This window comes from Myotis yumanensis, unplaced genomic scaffold (genome assembly GCF_028538775.1).
Source record: "Myotis yumanensis isolate MYYU_CA2020_CCGP unplaced genomic scaffold, mMyoYum1.0.hap1 SCAF_11, whole genome shotgun sequence".
NCBI classification, from domain to species: Eukaryota; Metazoa; Chordata; class Mammalia; order Chiroptera; family Vespertilionidae; genus Myotis; species Myotis yumanensis.
The window spans coordinates 47740952-47766365 of NW_027223762.1; the positions used below are offsets into that span (position 1 = coordinate 47740952).

The 25414-nt window shown below is 36.0% G+C and overlaps 2 pseudogenes; both read right to left on the reverse strand.

Annotated features, from left to right (window-relative positions):
• Positions 1-997: 997 nt before the first annotated feature.
• Positions 998-4837, reverse strand: LOC139019240 (eukaryotic translation initiation factor 3 subunit F pseudogene; annotated as a pseudogene).
• Positions 4838-22634: 17797 nt separating this feature from the next.
• LOC139019241 (zinc finger protein-like 1 pseudogene) lies at positions 22635-25043 on the reverse strand (annotated as a pseudogene).
• Between the last annotated feature and the right edge of the window lie 371 nt (positions 25044-25414).

The window sequence follows — 25414 nt, forward strand, 5'->3', positions numbered from 1 at the left end:
GCTTACTAATACAATCATGTACTGTTAACTGGGAAATCAGCATTTTAGTTAGTGGGTGTCGTGTTTAGTTCTGATCTCATAAAATCATCTGAAATAAGGCAAATTCTCTGTGCAGTTAAGAGAAAATATGTAGACTGCATGCAAAACAGTTGAAATATCTTCCTCCTGTAGTTGAAATGTTCCAAATAAAATATCACTAATATAATATTTTTAAAACTATTGCATTTCTTTGAATCAAATTATTTTAATTTATAAAAACTCGTAATACTAAATATAATTAACTTAGTTGGGCCATTCCGACTCCCCATGTTTCTCTATGTTCTTCTTTGATGTGGGCTTACACAAGTAAAGCAAAGCTAAGTTTGCTTTGCCCATGGGAAATTGCAACAATGTACTCTACCACTGAATCCCCAGTCCCCACTAAGCCCAGAAACAGAGTTGATTGTATTTGCCTCCGATCACCCCTTCCATTCTGCTCCTAAAGATCCATTACATCACTCCTGTGAGAAAGACCAACATAACAAAGGAGAAATTCAAAATCTATAAATTCTTAATTCATGATTTATGTATAAAATCTTTGACTCCTACCTGAGTTTTCTTTCTGATTTTATTTCTCTTGCTCAATTCTGACTGAAGGTTAAATTCAATCAAGATACTGTAATAACTTGGGAACTTATTCACAACAATAAAGATCAATTAGGTATCATTATACTCTGTAATCTTCACTTTCTTGTCATTTTGTTTGAGAAGTTTTGATTGACATTCTGAGGAGATTTAAAGTATTGAAGAAATAATTAACCCTAGTAGTACGACTTGTCATTTTATCTTGAGCTCAATTAAGCTGTACTTTAAATATTCAGTTTCCATTTTTTAATTTCTTTTTCTATTTAAAACTCAGTTATATTTCTCCTAATTTCCAGTTAATCAGAATATCACTCCATTTATAAATTTAAAAGTTATGCCAAAGCATCAGTGTTATTTTTTTATGTTGTTTTTTTTTTTTCATTTACAAAAGATAGGCTATGTTTATTTAGAGTCACAAGCAGCAGGCTCACTCAGTGTGACTCAAACCACAAGAAGCCATTTCCACTTCACTCCACTCTGAGTCCTACTGCTGGGGCCATTCACAGGTTGACAAGTTTCTCCTTGAGGGCAATCTGCGACTGCGTGAGATTGGCCAGGTAGGTCACCATCAGTAGGTCATTGATGTTGCTGTTGAGCATGGTCTCGAAGTCCTCGGAACGATCTTGGGTACTTGGTTAACCAGACTCATCAAGAAGCGGCCCTCAGTATTGTCAGCAGACACCTTTCCAGACAGCACGTCCTCCGCATACTGCAACGCTGTGCTGAGGTCATCCTGGACTCGAGCCGAGGACCCTGCTACTTGCTGCAAGTCACTTGAGAGTGCAATCACCCGGTTGGTGCTAAAACAGGTCTTCATGGTCAGGTCAACGCCAGTGCGCTCAGTGTCATAGTTCGCGTATTTCACTGTCAGAGGTGTGAACATCACCCCCATGGTCCTCCCCGGGACACCCATTAAAGTGCTGACATAAGCCTTGATGCTCATGTGACCATTCTGGAGGCTCGTGTCCACAGTGAGGTGAATGGGATTGGGGGCCTCCCGGCTGTGGTACTCATGGATCAGCACAGAGTGCTCTGTGATGTCATGGCCTGTAGCGTACCAGCCCAGAATGAGCTCATTTGGAGAACTCCGTAAAACATCTATATTTTAGTATTGTCATAGTTCAATGCATTATGTATCCACATACCTCTCCTATATTATATTAGAAAAAATATTCTCACTATATAAGCTTGAGCCCTGCCTTCATTCTTTTTTTAAAAAAAATATGTTTTTATTGTTTTCAGAGAGGAAGGGAGAGATAGAAACATCAATGATGAGAGAGACTCATCAGTGGGCTGTCTCATGCATGCCCCCTACTGAGGATCTAAGCATGTGCTCTAACTGGGAATCAAACTGTGACCTTCTGGTTTATGGGTCAATGCTCAACCACTGAGCCATACGCACCAGTCTATCATTTTTTTTTATATTAAATTTATTTGGGTCACATTGGTTAATAGGATCATTTAGGTTTCAAGTGTGGACATCTAAGCTAAACAGAAAACTCATTCATTTTTAACAATATTCTTGAGCAGATATTTAATGAACACTATTCTAGAAGCTGAAGAACAGCATTAACAGACAAATTTCCCAACACCAAGACAGTTACATTTGAGCCTTGTACATATGTTTATAATAACTTACATTATTTTTCTATAAGTAATTATAAACAAATTTATTTTCAGAAAAATTTCTGTAGAAAACTACAATCCTTCTAATAAATATCTACTTAACAGGAATCTGAGAAAAAGTCAGAAGATAGTAGCAGACAAATTATATCAAATTCTGGAAAACCCAAGCTAATAAGGCAGAAAATATAATAATAACTTTGAATTCTCTGATACATTTTAATTGATGTTTCAATATTTTAGTGTGTTTATTTTTCAAACACAGTTTAAAATTTTATATTTAAATTAAAATAATAGTTACTAATCATGAAGCATTATCCCACGCCATATGAAGTAGAGATAGAGCTTTTATTTCATCTGGTCCAGCTGGATTGTCAGCTGGCTTTTCACCTCACCAGCCTTATTATGAAGAGCTTCAAATTTCTCTCCACAACTAGTCTCTCAAGAAAGGATGTGTTTGTCCAACCTTATTCATGTCTCTGATCATTTACTCTTTTCTTCATCAGCAACCTAATACTTGTTGGGTTGTTTTTTTTTTAAATAATTTTATTGATTTTTTACAGAGAGGAGGGAGAGGAATAAAGAGTTAGAAATATCAATGAGAGAGAAATCAATTAGCTGCCTCCTGCACAACCCCTACTAGAGATGTGCCTGCAACCAAGGTACATGCCCTTGAGCAGAATCGCACCTGGGACCCTTCAGTCCACAGGCCTTCGCTCTATCCACTGAGCCAAACCGGTTAGGGCTCTAATGCTTGTTTTATGATTTTACAGCTTTAGGTAGATCTCTCAGAATCTTTCTGAATTTTCTTGCTTTCTTCTTCAATTTAATAGAAAAGTCTTAATTTTTAAAAATCTCTTAATAGATATTAGTCATTGGCTTCTAATAACATCTATTATTTATGTGTTTATTAATTCAATTCCCATTTGTTTTATCAGAAATGTCCATTTAAATGTGCCAGATGCCTTCAGCCTCAATTAAGATAAGCATATTGTTTTAATCCATAAGAAAAATAAATAACAAAAGAAACCATCTGTAGTTTAAAAGTTAACACAAGATATATAGCAAGATATCATAATTAGTACATGAAATTCAAAAATTAACGTATCACAATTTTATAAATGGATTCAAGTACCCTAGACTTACTAAATTCAGATATTGGGTTAAGAATAATTATACAAATATGGTTTTGTGTGTTTATATTTATAATATTTTTCTAACAACATATTTAAAAATAGTTGAGAAAAATAAAAAATTAGATATATCTGTGAAAAACATTTCCACCTGGAATAAAAGATTATCTCTGATGTATCCCCAAATTCCATCTTATAACTTAGGGGCTTCTAGTTAGCATTTTGGATATTGACTTTAATACCTCACACAAAAATATGGTTTCTTAAAAACCATACTGGGTTATACTTTTTTTTTTTTAATATATATTTTATTGATTTTTTACAGAGAGGGAGGGAGAGATATAGAGAGTTAGAAACATCGATGAGAGAGAGAAACATCGATCAGCTGCCTCCTGCACACCTCCTACTGGGGATGTGCCCGCAACCCAGGTACATGCCCTTGACCGGAATCGAACCTGGGACCCTTCAGTCCGCAGGCTGACGCTCTATCCACTGAGCCAAACCGGTTTCGGCTGGGTTATACTTTTTAAAAATCAATTGAAACATCATAACTTTCAAAATAGATGTGATATGATTCCACTATTGACCCAATGCAATTATCTCTCCGTCATCACATGAACAAGGTTATTGAGTGATTTTTAAGGGACACATTACTAATACCTCACTAACCTGACTTTCTCAGCTTGAGTGCTAAACATTTTTTAAATATAAAATTACACAATGCAATACACAGATCATGTATCATAGAAATGTACACTTGAAACCTATATGATCCTATTCACCAGTTTCACTCCTAATAAATTTAATTTTTTAAAAATAAAGGAAGCATTTGATGCTGTCTTCATGTCTAAATATCAAAGCATTAAATAAAAGTAGACTTTTCTTGCCCAAAATATATTTTAATATTCACTACACATGAATGTTCCTTATATAAAAAGTCAAATACTTTTTCAAATATGATTTTCGTACATAAGGGTTAAGATACAATGTTAAAAATAAAAGCCAACATATATTTCATAGGATAGATTTCTTCTTTGATAAAATGTAACAGTGTAACTGTTCTAAAATGGGAATGAGAGCTACTCTTTAATTAAGAAAAGAACAGCTTGAAAAGGTACAGGAACAATAACAGAAGTCTCAAACTTATAATCACTGTGGTCCTATTTTCCTATTTGACTACAACTGAGCCATTCATGCATGTTGTTCTAATAGTCCATGTAGTTTAATATTTGTGTTAGGTTTTACATGTTAAACAATTATTATTATTATTACTAAATACATTAAGATAAGCCATCAGTGGTTGGTAAACTTCTACTTGGTGCCTCATACTTCTCTGGTCTTATTTGCTTGTATGTGAAACACATAAGCAGTGAACGAAGTTCATTCAGAAAGATGACCAGAAATAACTTTTTATTCTTTTTCAGATACTTTCCAGACAGTGTGTCACTAACACCCATTATTCAAGGGTACAAGGTAAAACTGAGTGAGCAGGATCATTTCTTCTATGTGTCAGGTATGGTGAAAATATTTATAGAAGTGATTTCCTTTTAGCTTCTTAAGGCATATTTTTTTGAGTAAAAAAAAAAAGTATAACATTTTATGTGTTTTATTGGTCTTCAAATATAATAAAACATTTTAAATCTGTAAATAAAGAAATAAATATATCACATATATAAATTTTATATAACATATATACATATATTTAAACATTTAATAATTTTTATTGTCCCCTTTCACTTTAAAAAATATCTGGAATTGAAAAAAAATAATTTGGTAAGTTATTTGTACTGAAATGATATTGTGTTCTGTGAAAAGTATATTTCACTATTTTTCTGTATCTAAATAAAAAACTGAAAACATCCTTAACAAGTCAATAATTAGTAGTTGGATACCTTGGATAGTTTATTGTAGTACTAACAAAAATACATATTCTTCATTCTGATTGTAGAATTTTTGAGTCCAAAGGAATTTACAATTACTTTACTTTTCCATATTTTATTATTTGAAATTGATTTTTTAGAAACTTCTCTGTCTTTCTCTGTAGTGTTAACATCAATTTATTGACTTGCTCACAATAAGAATCGGTAAATTATTAGAACAGAGACTTCTGCTTTTGACAATACAGCATGCTTCAAAATCTCCTTGTTACAGATTTTATACTATATTGGTGTGGTGGGAGAAATATTCAAAACAGTATGTTTATTATTCTTTTAAATATAGTTTTATTGATTTCAGAGAGGAAGGGAGAGATAGAAATAAAAAAGATGAGAGAGAATCATAGATTTGCTGCTTCCTGCATGCCCCCTACTGGGGATTGAGCCCAGAAGCCCGGCATGTGCTCTGACTGGCAATTGAACCATGACCTCCTAGTTCATGAGTCAATGTGAACCACTGAGCCATACTGGCCAGACTCTTTTTATTAAATTATTATATTTTACTTATACTGATACATCTTTTTAATATTTAAATTATAATTAACCCTTGCATTCTTTTAGATTTCACAATTTAATAGTTTTTTCCTTTCTTAATGAACCTAAATTACTGATATAAATTACAATATTATAATAATTAATTCTTAAGTTGGATAAAACATCATTCCTTTATTAAGAATCTATTGATACTAAGCTGTTTAAAGTTTGTTTTGTTATGTTTTTGTCTGATAATAATCATTTTTTAAACCACATTGTTAATTGATTATTTGAATAATTGTATAATTTTAGTGGTAGAGTTATTTTTTTCATTGCCTTGAAGACATCTTGCTCTCATAGCTGCAGTTGAATACCTAGTTGTTGGTCTAATTGCTATTCCTTTACAAGCAAGTTGTATTTCCTGTTTTCCTTGTTTCTGGTATTTGTTCCATGTCACTGTGACTAGCCATGAATATGTACTAGTTGTGGTTAATAATGTTAAATAAATCTGAAGATTCTCATCTCCCATCACTTTTGGAAAATTTGTAGTCATTATCTTTTTGAGTATTTCCTTTTACCCCCCTTACACCTTCTTTTAGTATTCTTATTATACTAATTTTAAACCTTAAAGCTTTTAGTATCATTTGACTTCTCGCTCATATTTTTATTTCTGTTTTCCTGTGTTCATTATCAAAGTTCTTCAGCTTTCTCATCCTTTCATTAATTCTGTCCTCATGTGCTGTTTAAAGCAATGAGTTTTTAATTAAATAACCATAACTTTCATTTCTTCATTCTTTTTCATATATGCATTAATTTTTGTAGAAGTATTCTCTTTTAACTTCAACTTTTAAATTATCTCTCTCATATCTTTAAACATTTGAAATATAGAAGCCCCATGTTAACCAAATCTATTATGTTCATGAAAATGTGTTGCATAGTGAATTTTGAGGGAATGAAGTACTTTATTTTTAATTTTTTAATAAGATATATTTCAAACATACTCAATAACAGTTAAATGACTTCTAATGCTATCATTTAACATGTTCCCCTCTTTCATGTCCTAACACTATTAAAATCTTGTTTTCTTGCCCTGGTCAATATAAATACGTCTTCCTGAAGTATTTTTTCAAGGATAAGATTTTTTTTTTTACTTCTAAAAGAAGTATTTCTTTTTAGATTTTCCTAGATCCTCAAGAAATTAAAATCATATGACACATTTTATGGGACTATTGGCAACTGTGGTTTTAGTCGTCCACACTTATTGACAACTAGAGGCCTGGTGCACAAAAATTTGTGCACTCGGCGGGGGGGGGGGGGGGGGTCCCTCAGCCTGGCCTGTGCCCTCTCACAGTCTGGGACCCCTGGGGGGGATGACCACCTGCTAACTTAGGCCCGCTCCCTGGGGGATTGGGCCTAAGCTGGCAGTCAGACATCCCTCTGGAAGCCCGGGAGCCCTTGGGGGATGTCCACTTGCCAGTGGGGAGCAGGCCTAAGCTGCAGTCGGACATCCTTAGCACTGCTGAGGAAGCAGGAGAGGCTCCCACCATCACCGCTGTACTGGCAGCCATCAGCCTGGCTTGTGGCTGAGCAGAGCTCCTCTTGTGGGAGCGCACTACCCACCAAGGGGCAGCTTCTGCATTGAGCATTTGCTCCCTGGTGGTCAGTGTGTGTCATAGTGAGCAGTCATTCCCAGTTGTTCTGCTGTTAGGATCAATTTGCATATTACCCTTTTATTATATAGGATAGAAGCCTGGTGTATGGGTGAAGGCCAGCTGGTTTGCCCTGAAGGGTGTCCCGGATCAGGGTGGGGTCCTGCTGGGGTGCCTGACAAGCCTGGGTGAGGGGCTGGTGGCTGTTTGCAGGCTGGTCATGGCCCCCAGCCACCCAAGCTCACAGTGGAGGCTGGGTGGAAGCAGGTATCTGGGATTTATTTAGGTTCTATAATTGAAACTTTGTTGCCTTGAGCGGAGGCCACAGCCGGCCAGGGCAGGCAGGAAGCTTGGCTTCCTCCATCTCCAGGGCAACCAAGCCTCCTGCTTGCTCCAGCTCCTGGCTGCCATCTTGGTTGGGTTAATTTGCATATAGTCACTCTGATTGGCTGGTGGGCATGGCTTGGGTGCATAGTGGAGGTGCTGTCTATTTTCATGTTTCTCTTTTATTAGATTAGATAAGAATTTCCCTCAAATTTTACTAGTTCTCAGATCCAAACACCAATGTTTCCCCCATTTCTTTTCTCCTTTGGGAATTGAGTATTTGTTGGTGATTTCTGGGCTCTACTTAATGTAGTCAATATCAGTTCTCCTCTGCCCAACATTTCCCCCTGGTGATTCAGGCTTGTTCAGTAGTTGTTGGTGGCTTGGCAACAGCCACACATACTTTAAGCTTCACAGACATATTTTGTTAATTATTTCTGTTGAAGATGTGATTCAAGTGTTTTTTCATTGTCATTCCTAATTGTTCTCTCCACTGTTTAAAAGATATGTTGAAATTCAAGACCAACTCTAGTGCCAAAATCCTGCTAAATCTAAGCTAAATCCATTATTCAAATGCATTGCTTCAAAGATGTACAAAAAGTATTAGTACTGGTGTAGTACAAAGAATACCCAACTACCTTTCCCCCAGATTTATCTATTGGTAATCTTATGCCACAATTGTTTTAACTTCTATTATCTATCAATCATCTATCTATCTTTTATCTTTCTATTCTTTCCTGAGCCATTTGAGAGCATGTCACATATATTATATCCTATATGCGAGGCTGTGCAAAGTTTTGAAGAAAATCCCAGAGATAATAAAGGGAAAATTTTTTTCAATGAAATGCCCATCACCAACTTTAATTATACTATACCTGATGCTATTTCCAAAAATGATGCTCTAAGATATGAAAAGTGACTCAGTAGATCAGACTATGAATGAGAAATAGTTTTAAAAATATCTTAAATATGCTTTGTATTTTTCATTTATGTATGCATAGGAAAATACATATAAAGCAAGATCTGACAAAAGATCTCTTTCATTGAGTATAAAATTCTGAATAAAAAATACTTTTAGCATTTAATTAGCAGCAGTTTTAGTGTATTACTGGTTTATAAAAATTATGGCTCATCCTTCAACAAATAATGTCTTAGATTTGATAAAATACAGCTTCTGTAGTATAAGTACTGTTGTTATTATTGTCTGAGTTATGACTTTCTTTGAGATCTCCTATTGCTGATGGTGGCATGTAAGTTTGACTGGCCTGTGTCTGCCCTCTCCAGTTCCCTACAGATTCAGAAAATTACTCCAAGTTGTTTCTGATTGTGGTTGCTTCTTATTCTCCTGCTTGGCTTGTGCCCATCTCATAAATGCTACTTGGATCATACAGTGTTCATCAGGGATTCTATCATGGAGTCCCCCAAAGCTGATAATCAGACTACTACCTTGGCACTCAGAACCCTATAGTTTCATTTTATTTTTACTTCACATCAAAAACATTTTTAAGAAAACACATGTTAAAATATTTGTATATTCCTATCACTTTAGACTTTCTGGCCCAGGGTAAATTTCATTAATTCTCCCTACTTCTGCTACTAACTCTGTGATAATATCTAGTAAAGTCTATATCCCACATTTTCCACATTTTTAACTTTTAGAAAGGTTTCTATGCTCAGTGCATCCAAAATTTATGTAGTTAGGGAGCATTCAATTAGTGAAAAAAGATGGTGGAGTTAGAACAAAGGTACTATTTTTAATAATCTGTCTTTATAGTATGATGCATCCAAAATTTCAATTAACTAAACTTAAATTTAGAGTAATATTCATATTTGATTTGAATAGTCTCTTGAATCAATTAAAGTTGAAATGAGATTCCATATGTGAAAGTAGATTTGACCTGAAAACTACAAGACACCTGACATTACTGATGTTAATGTCTCCTACCATTAAAACTGAATGCTGCCCTAGCCAGTTTGGCTCAGTAGGTAGAGCATCCTCCCTGTGGAGTGAAGGGTCGTGGGTTTGTGCACTCGGCGCCCCAACTTCCCAATCAGCCCTGCTCTGAGCCCGACCAGGGGCTGCACCTAGGGATTGGGCCTGCACTCTGCCACCCAGGAGCAGGCCGAAGCCAGCAGGTCGTTATCTCCCGAGGGGTCCCAGACTGCGAGAGGGCACAGGCCAAGCTGAGGGACCCCCCTCCCCCCCGAGTGCACAAATTTTTGTGCACAGGGCCTCTAGTATATATATAATCTCCTTAGGTGAGGATTAACAAAACAAACAAGCAAACAAAAAACCTGAATGATGGTTTAGCCTCAACTCTCTTCTCTTCCTCATATATCTATGGAATAAACAATATCTCTAAAATATGCCTTTAAGCTGACCCATCCATTTTTCCTGACGTCGCCCTTGTATAAGCATTTATCTCTTTCCAGACTGAATTAATATTTTTCTAATTTGTGTCTCTTTCTTAAATACCACATTACTTCCAACTTATTTGCCATGCACCCACCAATTACCTATGTCTATATCTAATATTTCATTCATAAATGTCAATGGCTTCTCATTTCAGATTATTATATACTACCTAGTCTTTCATTCACATGTAAAACTCCAAGCCACACTAAACTTTATTGACCATGTAATATATATGCAATTAAAATATCTCAATGATTTTGTTTCTTTTTTCCCATTTGCCTGGAATACCTTTTTTATTTTGCAATTCTATACATGCATTAAATGTAAAAATTCACATGACATGCTGTTACAGAAAACTGGAGAAGAACCAAGCAACTCTTAGAGAGATGGAGTTACATTTATTATTATTATTATTTATTATTATTATTATTATTATTATTATTACATGCAGGCCCAGAGGAAAATGTCTCTCAAATTCTGGGCCCCGTCACACAGGAAGTTTCCTGTATTTATATCTTTTTACCCTCTTTGTCTCCCAAATATGGGGTTTCTCCTGTTCTCTTTACAAGTTCTTAAAGGGCCCTTTGTGCTGGGGCTTTGAGACCTCAACCAAAGGCTTGGCCTGACGCCAGCACTGATAACTACGCCGAGGGAAGGTTTATGGCCTCTTTGGAATAGGGAGTAGTCTTATTTTCCTTATTATTTAAGCAAGCAAGTATTTACAGAAGCCAAATAGCAGTGGTTGAGGTCTCAAAGCCCCAGCACATAGGGCCCTTTAAGAATGCTACCTTCTCTATAAAGTTAGGCTAATATAATCAATAAAATTAACTCATAAATTATTTTCTTTATAGCTAAAAGTAATTTTATGTATTTTATAATATGTACTGCGTTTGTTCTTCAGTTTATTTTTCATCTCAGGTAACAAATTGCAAAATACTTTTTCATTCAGGATTTATCTTGTATTTCCTCCCCATAGTTTGCATCAGTAAAAATTTTAGGAATGAATTCTTCTATGTGACATAGTATACCAATACCTTACCTGTTATGTCATTAGATATACATCCCTTTTTAAAAATTCTAAAATATAAATTGCTTTTAAAAATTATGTTATGCTTCTAGCAGAATATATCATTTGGGCTAAAATCCAGATTTTACAAATTTAAACTTAAGTGCTGTTTTTGTATGCTCCATGAGCTAAGGATAGTATGTTTAATTTTAAATAATTGAAAACATTAAAAAGGAAAATAATATTTCATGACACTAGAAAATGATCTGAAATTAAAGTCTCACTGTTTATAATAAAAGGTGTATTCTACACAATTCCTCCCAACTTGATCTCAGCATGTAATGTTTTCCCAGATCAGGCCATTTCCCTCTTTGATTGATAAGGTTGATGCCAGGTGTTGTGTTAATGGCTCCCTCTGACCCCTAGCTTGGATCTATGGGTTTTACACACTGGACTGCAGAGAGAACTGAAGGAATAGGTATGATTTTCCAGGATATCACAATGGATTTATGATGATGCCAAGTGTGCTATATAAGCTTATGATAACACATATTTTAAGATGCCTCACTTTCAAATGTTATCCATTTAACACATATAAACACATTCTCCTTAGCCTTTTTCTTCCATGATAGAATTTCAGAAGTAAAGGGAGAGGATCTAATAAATTGACCCACCAAATGTATCATAGAGAGACAGATATAAGTCATGTTGAATAGTTAAAATATATTATTTAAGTCAGAACATATTTTGCGTGAAACTGTACACTCTATAAAGTCTAAGTACTTAAAGTATAGCTTTATTCTGAATTTTTTCAAGGGGGACAAAAACTATAGCAGCACTGAATTAAAAAACAAACAAGGTGATATACTATCAATTCATTTTTTATTTCAACCTCTGAAGTTAGATGGGAAATAAGAATTAAACATATCTTCTGATTTTATTCTATAGGAATATGTATATTTCAATCAGAGCAGAGATTTTTACAAAATGGGATATTTTACAAATATATGTATTACTATAGAAACATTCAGAGGCTATAAAATAGATTCTATAGCACTTGACTTTTTCCCCCCATGGAACATGACTGATGTCTGAAAGTATACAAACACATCTTTGGCACCACAAGCATTCAATTGTGAAGGACTTTAGATAGACCTTTACTCATCAAAATTGCAATAACTGTAATATCTCAGCATATTAAAAGTTGATGATAATGATTCGTGGACTGGGTCAACTTGAATAAAATACAGGTCAGTGGACTGGTGTGTTGGATGATCATGCATTGAAAGATACGAGAGAGAGGACCCGATGTTAATGCTTTTTGTTGGAGGACAGGATGTTAATGCTTTCCATATTGGAGAGTAAATATATTTAAATGTATTTTCTAAAGACTACTATATTTCAAATTCGTTAAAAGAAAATAGGAATAGCATGATGGAAAAACTGAACTAAATTATTCAGGGAACTATGAATTTAATTCAACAGTAATTTTAAAAAAAGAGGGAAGTATTTTTGCTCTACTGAGTTGCCAACTTTAATGGTTGCAAATACAATACCTCCTTTTCTGTGTATCCACATGGAGAGTCTTTTACAAATCATAATCGGCCTCTCAAATTTACTGGCAATCTAGCCTCCCAAAACTGAAGCCACTGTTTGACCTGCAGTAATTTATAGCAAATTTTCAATAATACGCTGTTAAAGATTTCTGGGTCCTATATGAGCACATAAAGTTCAATGTATCACCCTGAAAGATATAACCACAGCTGAAAGGAAATTTGTGGATGAGAATATTCGTACTGCACTAGCAAATGCCACAAAATGTAGCAAATTACATTTCACATGCAGCTGAACATTAAACATTAACAGAGAAGTTAAAAGTTCAGTTAATCCTTGAATGAATGGGCTAATGAGAGATGGGTAAGCACTTGGGTTCATGTGATAATTGTACTTAATTCCAACTTTGGTTTCAGTGGATTCAGTATATTTCTCCTTAAATGACAATCATTTATAAGATATAATTTTCTATGCTTCATAATACAAATATGCACTGGACTTCCTCTACATAATAAATTAACTTATTCAAGCAGCGCTTTTTCTCACTTTAGGAAGATCAATGAAAAAAAAGTAACCATATGAAATATTTCTAGTCTTCTTTGGCCTGTTGTGTTCTCCTATTGCTGCATAAGACAGGTTTTTTTTATATGCTAGAAAGAGCATAAAGAAGACTTGTAGATTATTTTCTTTGCATAATAGAGAGAGCATATAGGCTTAGGAGAAAATCAGCATTGTTTCAGATTAAAAGATGTCAAAACTTAGTGTATAAAAGAATCATCTAGAGAGGTTGTTAAAACATATTTTTTGACCCCAACTCCACAGAATCTGATTGAGGATGTTAAGGGTAAGGCCTAAAATTTCTTATTTCTAACAAACTCCCAGACTGATATTGCTGCTGGTTCATGAGACATGCTGTGTCCAGAAATTGTTGTTCTTCTATAATTCAGAGGGAGTTGCTGAACCCCTTAGTGTTGCAATTCTAATATAGATGCTTTTATAAGTGTTTGTGAGTGTGTGTGAATGTGCTTGTGGGTGACCATTTACTGGGTGTTTAAAAAAGCTGTATGTTCAATATGCAGCTTTAAAAAAAGGAAAGTATTTCTAAAGTTTTACATGCTGATTTTGTTATTATTTTAAGATGTGCTTATAGAGATATTACTCTATATATGATACATTACATCCAGATAACAAATATTAACCTTTTCCTTCTTATACACTGTGCAAATATGTTTGCCGTGTGTGTGCGTGTGTGTGTATAAAATAAAAAACAATCATGGCAGAGTGTGTTAAAAATGTTTTGCTGATTGAAGTATAGATTAAAATTAAGTTTGCCTGAAGCCCGCATCTTATTGATATTTCAAAATGTCATTTAATATTGGAAAAACAAGCATAAAATAGATTGAGTAGCAAAGATTTCATTCAGGAAAAAAAGTTACCTTAAATAAAACTGACTTTCTAAACATCAACCCAAATATTAATAGCAGATTATGAGCAGCAGTGCCTACCTTCAACAAAATAAAAAATCTAAATAAAATAATTCTAAATAAAATCATAATAATATAAATATTTTATGTGATACATTCAAAAGCCACATAAGGATTCAGAGTAATTGTCACATGACAAATGCAGCAGTAAGCATATTCATCAAAATTTTTGAATAAAAATTAGAAATTTAGGAAAATAGAATTGTTACTTATTTTCTAGAGCAAAATGACCAACACATTGAGCCAGCAGGTTTAAAAAAAATACTAGGAAATAATTATTTCACCTAACTGAAAGTTAATGGCTTTTGATACTGATGGGCCCATAAGCCCTTCTCAGGTGGACTCTCTCCTCATTAACGAATGTTGCTGCAGCAGGACCAGCCTGAGTTCTGGCAAGCTCAGCTCCCCAGGTGGGAGTGGAGGATGTGATGTCTCTCTTCCTACAATTCCAGGTAGTATCCTTAATCTCAATGCAGCACATGAAAGAAAGCATACTCTGGTGGATCCAGCACAAGCCAAAGATCTGGGATAGAGTCAGCTCTACTGAAGGCACCTTAAGCATAGGAGGTCCCCTCCAACCTTGAAGAAATTTAAAATATAATTTCCACATGGGCCAACAATTTCATTTTGGGTATATATTTTTAAAAAATTAAATCAGACTCTCAGAGAGATATAGTCACTCCCAGCTTCATTGCAGGATTATCACAATTAGCCAAGATACAGAAACTACCTAAGCGTCCACTGACGGATGAATGGATAAAGAAACGTGATACATTCATGCAATGACTCAACCTTTAGAAAAGAAGGAACTCCTGCCATATGCGACAGCATGGATGAACCTTGAGGATGTTATGCTAAGTAAAATTAACCAGTCATAGAAGGACAGACACTGCATGGGTTATATGTGTATGTGGAATCTAAAAAAGCGGAACCCACAGAAACAGAGAGTAGAATGGTGGTTGCCAGGGCTGGGGGGAGGGGAAGCAGGAAGTAAAATTTCAGTACGCAAGATGAGTAAATTCAAGAGAGCTGTTGTACAACATTGTGCTGTGGATGACTATACTGTTATGTACACCTACAATTTGTTCAGAGGATAGATCTCATTTTGTGTTCTTGCCACAATTTAAAAAATAAACCAAAGGACTTATATGCATACATATAAGCCTAACCAATGGACACAGACAGTAGAGGGCTGAGGGCATGTACTGGAGGGTGGGAAGAAGTCACTGGGGGGAAAAAGGAAACTTACATAATACTTTAAACAAAAAAATTAAAATTAAAAAATAAATGAAAGTTAAACAGAATGGGAGAGGGATGAGAGATGAGAGATGACCAAAAAAAAAAAAGTGCATTTTAATGGGTATTTGTCAGATTGACAAATTTAGGAAAAAATCAGTGGCTTACGGCGGCATTACATAATGGCAACTAAGAACCAGTCGGCTGCCCTGATTCCCATTTCCTCTCTAGGACCCGGGCTGAGGAACAGCCTGTATTTGAGACATTTTGTGTAAAGGAGAAAAGAGCAAAAGAGCTTGCAGAGACATAAAGTGTCTTTTACAGCTCCTGCTCACAAGTTGTGGGTAAACACTTTCCATTGGTCAAAGCAGGCTGTAAGACCTAGTTTAGTTCTAGACAGTGTGCTGAGTGGGTAGAGCATCAACCCATGGACTAAAGGGTCCCAGGTTTCAGTCTGGACCCAGGTTCAAGTTTCCTACCTGGGTTGCAGGCTCAACACTGGCCTTGGTTGGTGCATGTGTGGGAGGCAACCAAATCAGGTGAGGATTCACAATAAAAACCAAAATGACTTAGTCTAAAGTCAGAGTGGTGAAATGTATCTTTCTCTGCAATGAAGACACATGGCAGTATGTTCAAAGGTACAATCAATCCTCCTAAAGAAAGGGGGACATACACATTGTGAACAATAATAAAATCTAACATTTTTGTATTTTCTAATATAACTCTAATTCTTTGACCAATAAAATACAAAATTAAAAATGATGAAAAGTTTGATATTTTTTTGATCACTGTCTTTGACTCTCTCAGGAATTTAATTGCCTATTCTTTACAGCCTTCTCTTTGTGCCCTGCAGGTTTTTTATTAATTAGGCTGACCTATTTTTCAAATAATTGAAATGCTATTTATAAACTCAGAAATATCAGGATGTTATAAGTAGATCAGCAAGAGAAGAACTAATTTACCATACACATAGAATAAGTATGTTAGACACAGGGCAAAACACCAGAATTGCCAAGGTAGCTGCAAATCTATTTCTTCAAGGAATTGTTAAGAGAATAACTTACTAATAGAAGATAAATCACTCTTCGTTAGCCTTCAAAAATTTAACATACATACACATACACACAATTTCTTTCATCCCCCTCAGCATTTTTCACACACATATGCATGATTCAAGTTGCTATGGTGATATGCTTATCTCCATGGCAATTGATCATTATGTCTATGTATCTGTCCATTGTCTCTTAATAGACAAATTATAGACTGTACATCCAAAGATTTGAATATTCAGAGAGTTACAAAACACATTCAAAAAAATGAATTTCTATCCAGATAAATAATTTGTTAAATATTCCTAAAAATATAATAAATAGATTGGAAAAGTTTAGAAAATTAATAGATACAATGAAAGCTCCTAAACAGCTGAAAACGTTTAAAAAATGACTGGTCTCTCAGAATATGCATGATACAATTCAGCTGTGGTGTTCTCTATGTCGTTGAAATAATCCCCAGTTGAAAATGAGGTTCAAGATTCTTACCCCCAAAAGTTATCATAATAAAATTTGTCTAGCCTCTGAAAAAAAGGAACATTTGGAACATTTCTACTCATATAGAAAAAATCATAAACATTGACTGGAAATAGGAATAAATTGAAAACTTCTGACAGAGAAAGATAGAAAACAGTAACTTCTGTCTCTGGCAAGATTATAAAAATCAACATTTGAATTTATATATAAAATACATGTTTACCTATTCACTGCAACAAAGAAATAACTCTTAAACACTGTCATTGGATTCTAGTCAATGTTGTAGTGTAAATAAAAGTGATTTTTGAGAAGGGCAAACGCTGCTTTTGTAAATCATTTAACATGTTTGTTTTAAAAATAGTATTTGCTTTGATATTTGCTTATATTTTTCTTAAAAGACTCTTTACCCATTTTAACAAAACAATTTATAAAATTATTTTGTTACTCTTTGGTCCATATGAAGGTAAACTTTATTTTTAACCTTAAGTTAAATAAGAGTTAGGTAAAAGAAAACATCAAATATCTACAAATACAAAATAATACACTGAATATAAATGTTACAATATTTGTATTTAATTCAAATAAGGCAAGAAAAATATAAATATAGAAATGGAAAGATTTTGCAATATTCATTTAACCATGCCCCATTCCCATTTAACCAGGTTTTAGTGATGGATAATTTTGCAACTTTCAAGATTGTATTAAAAACTGAGGTGTAGCTGAAACCGGTTTGGCTCAGTGGATAGGGCGTTGGCCTGGAGACTGAAAGGTCCCAGGTTCGATTCCGGTCAAGGGCACGTACCTGGGTTGCGGGCACATCCCCAGTAGGAGATGTGCAGGAGGCAGCTGGTTGATGTTTCTCTCTCATCAATGTTTCTGACTCTCTATCTCTCTCCCTTCCTCTCTGTAAAAAATCAATAAAATATATTTTAAAAAAAGATAGAAGTTAAAAAAAAACAAAAAAAAAACTGAGGTGTATATATTGAGATATGTGGAAAAATATTTCTGACTATGCTATGACTAGTCCACTGTTTAGATGTCAGTCTTTTTCTTATTCACCTTTAGAAGGATTTTAAAGAGAAAGTTAGCTAGTAGTTTTCTTTCAAATAAAGCTATTTATCTTTGTTTAGAATATATATCTATATATATTTATTCATTAGATCTTTCTAATCTCAACAAAATGCAGATATGAACATACAGATTAAAAATTTATATATTTAAAAAACTATATGTATATTTTTCTAAGAAAAAAATATCTCTTCCGCAAAACATCATTTACCTAGTTACCCAAATATTATATAAATATTTTAAATATTTGTCCTGATTTCTGATGGTCTTCAATAACATCCCCTATTAAGGAATACTCAGAAACAAAGAGTAATGATAAAATGGCACTTTTAGAGTGAAAAGTCTATGTTGACCTGTTTGGAGGCAAGCACTAGATTTTTTCCTTAGCTCTTATTCACCTGCTTTTCATCACTGGTACCAAAGCATAGTCTGAATTATGTATTGCGATATTATTTTTATATATGCATCTTTACCTAAAAACCAAGATATCATATGATTGCACATAAATATCCATCAAATTACACGTTAAAACAGGACAAAGAAAGCAACCTCTTTTTGTAGTCCTATTGCAGTGGGTGGGAGTCTAGAATATCATGAAATAACAGAAACTTCAATTGGCTACATATATGTGGGATATCATATTGATCAGTTGGCATTCTTCATACATTCTGAGCTAGTCAATGACCCAGTTAATGCTTGACACCGAGAGAGTCATTTGCTCAGAGATATTATGGCTCCAATATTAAAAACATGTTTCAAGTTGATCTCATCAGAAGTAGGACAATGTGAGCGGTTTATGATACTATAGTTTCTATGACCCTGTCTTATTCCTTTATAATCTCAAAAGACCATGGGTGTATATCTTAATGCTCACTAGCATACAGCAATAATTCTTACCAAAAAAAATAAAATCCTTATTTACCAAAATTTCACATGCTGGATAGGAAAATTATGCAATTTTAACCACCACCCCCCATACACAGAGAGGCCTGTAGTCTCTCTCATACAAACATATTTTAAGATCTTGAGACAGCTATATCCTAAAAGTAATTCTGGAAAGAAAAGGATGCCCATTACTCATCAATGTAGCTAATATAACTAGCTGAATTCAGAGGAGAGGGAATTCAAAATTTCTTCTCTAGCTGAGTTTATTAAATTCTTTTATATGTTAGGGCTCTCTATGATATATTAGGACCCAGTAATGTGAAATCTCTATATCTTAACTAATAATTCCTCGAATTGGCTTTCATTTTTTTTTTTTTGGTAAAAGTTCCCATTTTCTGTCTTTTATTATTATACACACTTCAGAAGAAAACCAGCCTTTTAGCCAATTTTTGTGATCTTACTGGCTTACACTGGGCTTTAAGAATTCTGTGGTTCATGGCCTGCAGCTTAAGTATCATGGAAGTTACAAAACACCCATTCTTCTGACATCTGTGAAAAAAAGAAGAAAAAGAGAAGAAAATATAGGACACCTCCCACTGAGGGCAACTGTAGGAAAATAGAACTTGTAAAACTTGGATTATATCAAACCGAAGCCCCATGGATTTAATATAGAATAATAATTAAAGGAAATAAACTTTGGAGGTGTCAAGAAAATCTGCCCTACATTTTTTATTTTTATTTCTTTTTTTTGTGTCACTAGAGTTGATTGTAAGGAGTAAGAATTGTTAAAATACTTGTTGGAATGTTCATTCTGTGTTTATATGTGTAAGTATTTAAGCTAATTTTTCTCAGCATCGTTTTAGTCATACATCATTAATTTTTATATGTTGTGTTTCACAACCATTATTTTCTAGATATTTTGCAATCTCTTTTTTATTTTATTCAACCTGTCTATCAGAGAAATATTCATTTTCAGAAGTTTTTTTCCTCTCCCTTTCTTATCAATATTTAGTGCAATTCAGAGAAAGTGGCCTGTAGTATTCTTATGTCAAATACTTAATTGAGCAATAAATTGAGTATTTGTGTTGAGAACACTATAGAACACGTAAAAAAAAAAACATGTTGCCAAAACTGGTTTGGCTCAGTGGATAGAGCGTCGGCCTGCAGACTCAGGGGTCCCAGGTTTGATTCCGGTCAAGGGCATGTACCTGGGTTGCGGGCACATCCCCAGTGGGAGATGGGCAGGAGGCAGCTGATCGATGTTTCTAACTCTCTATCTCTCTCCCTTCCTCTCTGTGGAAAATCAATAAAATATTAGAAAAAAAAATGTTTAATTACTCTATTTTTGCTGTGTTTCTAACAGTTCACTTTGTTCATCCTTCTTTTCTCCCTTCTTCCACAATTCTTTCTCTCCCTTCCTGTGCGTCATCCTATATAATAAAAGGCTAATATGAAAATTGTCCCCTTGACCAGGAGTTCAACAGAGAGTTTGACCAGGGGCAGGGTTGGCTGGCCAATGGCCTGTGGCCCATTCCCTGACTGGCTGGGCACAATCAGCCCAGATCGGGGCAGGCTGGCAGGACCCCACCCGTGCACGAATTCTTGCACTGGGCCTCTAGTTCATATATAAAAATACATTATAGTTATAACATCATTGTTTATTTATCCACTGTAATTTAAAGATCATTTCTTTCCCTTATTGAATACTTTTCACCTTGACTTCAAAATGGGTGGCATTTATATCACAGATTCCTTTTTTCTTTTTGTTAGCATTTATCTGGTATGCACTTCTGTAAAATTTTAAGAAGCTGAGTGACCATTCTGTATCTTCCTTTTAGAGATATATTTTTTAGTAAACTCAGTGTAGGAGTCTTTGTTAGAAATTGCAACTCTTTATTTTCATAAGTAAATGTGTTCTGTTTCTATTAATTGATCAGAAATAGATTTGTCCTAATTCTATCAAGTTACATCTTCTTGCCAAATATTGTTTTTGTTTTTTACCATTTAACAAATGGGATCGCACTGTTTTTTAAAAGAAGGTGGAAATTTGATTGTGTGTGTTATTATAGCAATTTGGAGAGTGAATAGTTGGTTTCAGCATATAAACAATTTCATTTAAAACTTTTTGTACTACATATGACCCTTTCCTATTTTTTCAGCAACTTTAGTTCCTGCTACATACATCATCACTCACCCAGATTATGGCAACAGCCTCTTCACTGGTTACCTATGTTCAAACTTGCCATTTCTTTCCTTTTTTTTTTTTTTTTCTTATTCTCAACACAGCAGTTGGAGTGCTCCTTTAAAAATGTTGCTTCCTGTTCAAAGTCACTCTGTGTCTGACTGATCTCTGAGCAAAGGTCTTATTTAATCCCTCAGGCTTTATTTCTATTCTCAAGTGATCCCTTTCAAGTTCCATCCCAACAACACAACTTCCTTCACAGCAGCCTTTATTTGTCAGCTTTCAGAAAAACGTTAAGACACCAAATTGCCCTCACCTCGCACTGAGAAAGACTTTCAAAAAGTCCCTCTTAACTATACTGGGAAGTGGCTTTCTCAGAAAATAAAGGTCAAAAAATCTATTTATATTCCAAGATGTTATCTCCATGAATCTTCACACAAAAGACAATTAAATTAGAGTATCAGGACCCCTTCTCTTCTATTCTGTTTCCACCCCAACTGGTGTAACATCAAATGGGGGTAGTAAAATATAATGTTGATGCTAATAACCCATCCCGAATTAGTGTCTGACTGACTAGCTACAAATTTCAGTGTTCTAACAATCCTCACAGTTTGGATAATTCACGAGAACCACTCACAGAACTCACTAAATGTGCTATACTTAAGATTACTTTTTTTTTTCATAAAGGATAACATAAGGTGGGGCCTGAGGAGGTTTCGAACACAGAACTCCTGTGCCAGGTCTTTGTGGAGTCGGGGCATGTCACCTTCCTGGCACATATATTTTCCAAACAGGTGAATGTGTTCATCAACAAGGAAGCTCTGCTAAATTTAGTATCCAGAGTTTTTATTGTGGTTTCATTATGAAAGCATAATGGATTAAAAGATTGAGCTCAATCTCCAGCCCCTTCTTTCCCCCAAAGTCTGGCTGTTGAAAGTCTGAACCCTCTACTCACATGTTGCTCTTTCTGGTGACCAGTGGGCATCCAGAAACTATCCAAGAGCCCAGCCTGAGTCACCTAGTTGGCATAACAAAGAAGAAACTCTTTTCACTCAGGAAATTCCTAGGACTTTTGAAGCTCTGTGCCAGAAACCATGGACAGAACCCATATTCTTTATCCTAGACACTTTCCTAAGTCTTCTGCTGTTTCCCTAGGCCAAGATAGTTACTCATATTTGCATCCAAAACCTATATAAAAATGTCAGAGGATATCGAGTTATAAATTTTTGACTTCTTATAAATTTAACCTACATTTCTTAAATCCTGTCTACCACCACCAACTTCATTAGCTGAAGCTATTTTTTTTTTATCCTCATCCGAGGATATATATTTTTTTGAATTTTAATAAAGTCTGCCATTTATTTCCACCTGTCAGCTCCCTCATGGGTTGGGGGTGGGAGGTCAGAGACCCAGGGGAAGCAGGTCAAGACAGACACTTGATCTGCAAGGACCCCAGGCCCAGCCTACAGCCACTCTAGTGGACTTGGCTTTGGGTCTGGGATCTTAGTGTCTCAGACTTAAGAGGAGCAGCAAAGGGCCCTCAGACCGGCCCATCTCCCCTTTTCAGGGCCCCAGGTCCTAGGTTGGCCCAGCCTCAGGAGGGACCCACACGGATGTGAGGGTTCATGAGTGGATCCAGGTTGGGATCATTGTCAGCTGCAGCCCGGCCCACGCGAGACATAAGGGCCAGGAAGCCCAGCAGTCTCAGCAGCAGCAGCCCCGCCTGCTGGAGCAGGGTCCCGGCTCCTGAGCAGCTGGGCCAGCCAGCCCAGGGCAGACCGGCGACGGTACTTGTCATCATCGCAATCCCTGTGGAGGCCTGGTGCCCGATCATCATCCTGTGTGTCATACACCTTCCTTGGGGCCGAGGCGTGAGTCAAGGGCTCGGAACTGCTCATGTGGATCACTGTGTGCTGCTCAGGTCGGTTGGAGGGTGCGGGGGGCCAGGGGACTTGGCTGTAGAAGGCTCCGGGCTCACCACCTCGTCGATCAGAGGAAGGGCCAGTCCTGCCCGGGCCCAGTTGACAGTGGTCAGCTTCTCTCTCAGCACAGAGGCCACAGGGCCAACCAGGTTGCTTGGGGGGAAGATGGGGCCACTGCAGCTGGGACACGGGTAGCCAGCAGGTGCTATATTTCGGGGTAGCTGGGCAGCACGTTCATTGAGGCAGACCCAATGGAAGAGATCATAACAGACAAGGCGGGTCGTGTCTCTCGAGGCCAGGGGTGTGTTGCCCAGGCGGCAATTGGAGCTGTCGTCACTATCTTGGAGCCACTGCAGGTAAGATTGTACGATGCACCCACTCTGTGTTACTGATGCACCGCGGCACCGGTCCCGGCGAGCCAGAGCGCTGGTCTGAGGGGTAGACACAGTGCCCCGTCGACCTCGGGCTCAGCTCTTTCCAGCGCCGGTCCCCCCAACTATCCCTCCGCTGCCGAGTCTCTTCCGAGGATATTTTTTTCATTGATTCTTAGAAGAGTGGAAGGGAGGAAGGGAGAGAGAGAGAGAGAGAGAGAGAGAGAGAGAGAGAGAGAGAGAGATGAAAGAGACACATCAATTGATTGTCTTCCTTGTGCACCCTGACCAGGGTTGAGGATGGAATCTGCATCCCAGGTATGAGCCCTTGAGCAGAAATTGTCCCAAGACCTTTCCATGGAAGGGCCAATTTTCTAACCACTGAGAACACCAGCCAGGGCAGCTGAAGCTATTTTCTGTCTAAAAAAATAACATCCAAATTTCTGGGACCAGGTACCACATACATTTATTAAGCCATAGCCACAGCTACCTTTAATGTTACTAATATCAGTGGGTTTATTTTTATCAGTCAAATTTTATTCCAGTTATTTTTTGTACAAACCTGCCACATTACAGCAAATTATAAACAGCAACTTGATCCATTTCCCTCTCTCAGTCATGTTAGTCAGGAGCCTTGGGGTCCTACACAGGCTAAAAGAACTCTGAGGGTAACTGAGCCTGAGATTCTGGAAGGATTCCATTGACCACACAACGACCGTGACAAGGAAGTCAGGCACTGCCTGACATACTTCTCTTAGAGAAGAGAGATGGGAAGTACGATCCATTCTTCCGTGTTTAGAGCCTGTTGTAAGGTCATCATGACAACCTACAGAACAGCAGGGAAGGTCTTCTTGGAACATTTTCTTATCCTTCAAAATGCCAAGTCAACCATGCATAATTTCAAAATTCTAAAATAACTAGATTTTACATAATACAAAGGAAAACAACATTTCTGAGTGGTAATCTATAATCTATTGCACCTGACAGCTGTAGGGGACCAAGAAGAAGCAATTGTCTAGCATTAAATGGCAATATCCTCAAGTTATTAGTTAGTATTAAAGAGAATTATGTAAATTCACTTATAAATATATGGCCTTTAAAGAAATATTCTACTTAAAGAAATAAGGGGAAAGAACTGAAAAAATAGTAGAGAAAATAGAAGAAGAGGCTTCAATTTTCTCTGGCTTATAGAGTATATGCTAAATCTTTTGAATATTAAGGTCTTTTGCTTATTAATAGTCTTAAATTGATTGACTCTAAAAATTCTTGACTAAGTATATTTAACACGTTAACAAGATGGTGGACAAAAGAACATAAACTTCTGAGTGGTCCTACAGTGAAGGCCAATGACTCCCAAAGGAAAGGGAAAAATCCATTCAGTTCTTTTTTATGGAAGTAATGGGGCCCTTTGTTATTGAATCTATAATATTGTGGTTCATTTTATTATTTTTTTTAAGTATGTTTTAAATGACTTAGCACAGGAACAAATTTGTGCTGAAGGACAATGTGTCTTGTTTTCCCAGTAGTTTCATCCACCTCGTGTACACACTGCCACATACCGGGAGGAAGCATGGTTATTTCCAAGCTAGGAGCCCACTGAAGGCCATGTCCTGTAGCAAAACGATTGGTCATGGTGAGTGTTCCTTCTTTGCATGAAGAAAGTCTCATATCATAATAGGCCACTTTCTCTTGATGGTGACATTCAGTTTTGTTTTAAAGGTAACTGAAGAGTGGTGAGTAGGCTAATTTGACGGGAATTACTCATTTGGATTATCTGGATCTCCTCAAAAAAACTCTTATTTTTCTTTTCCATGGTTTACGCCTTTAGGAAGCAATGACTTTTAAAAGTAAACAGATTGGGATTATTTTAAATGTTTAAAAAAAAAAAAAAGACTCAGTGGTCACATATGGAGATTGACTTCGGAGTACTCACCTCCCAGGTTTTGTGATATCTAAGAAGAATTTCAAATTCAAAGGCAATCAAATAGTAGAAAAAGTCTGTC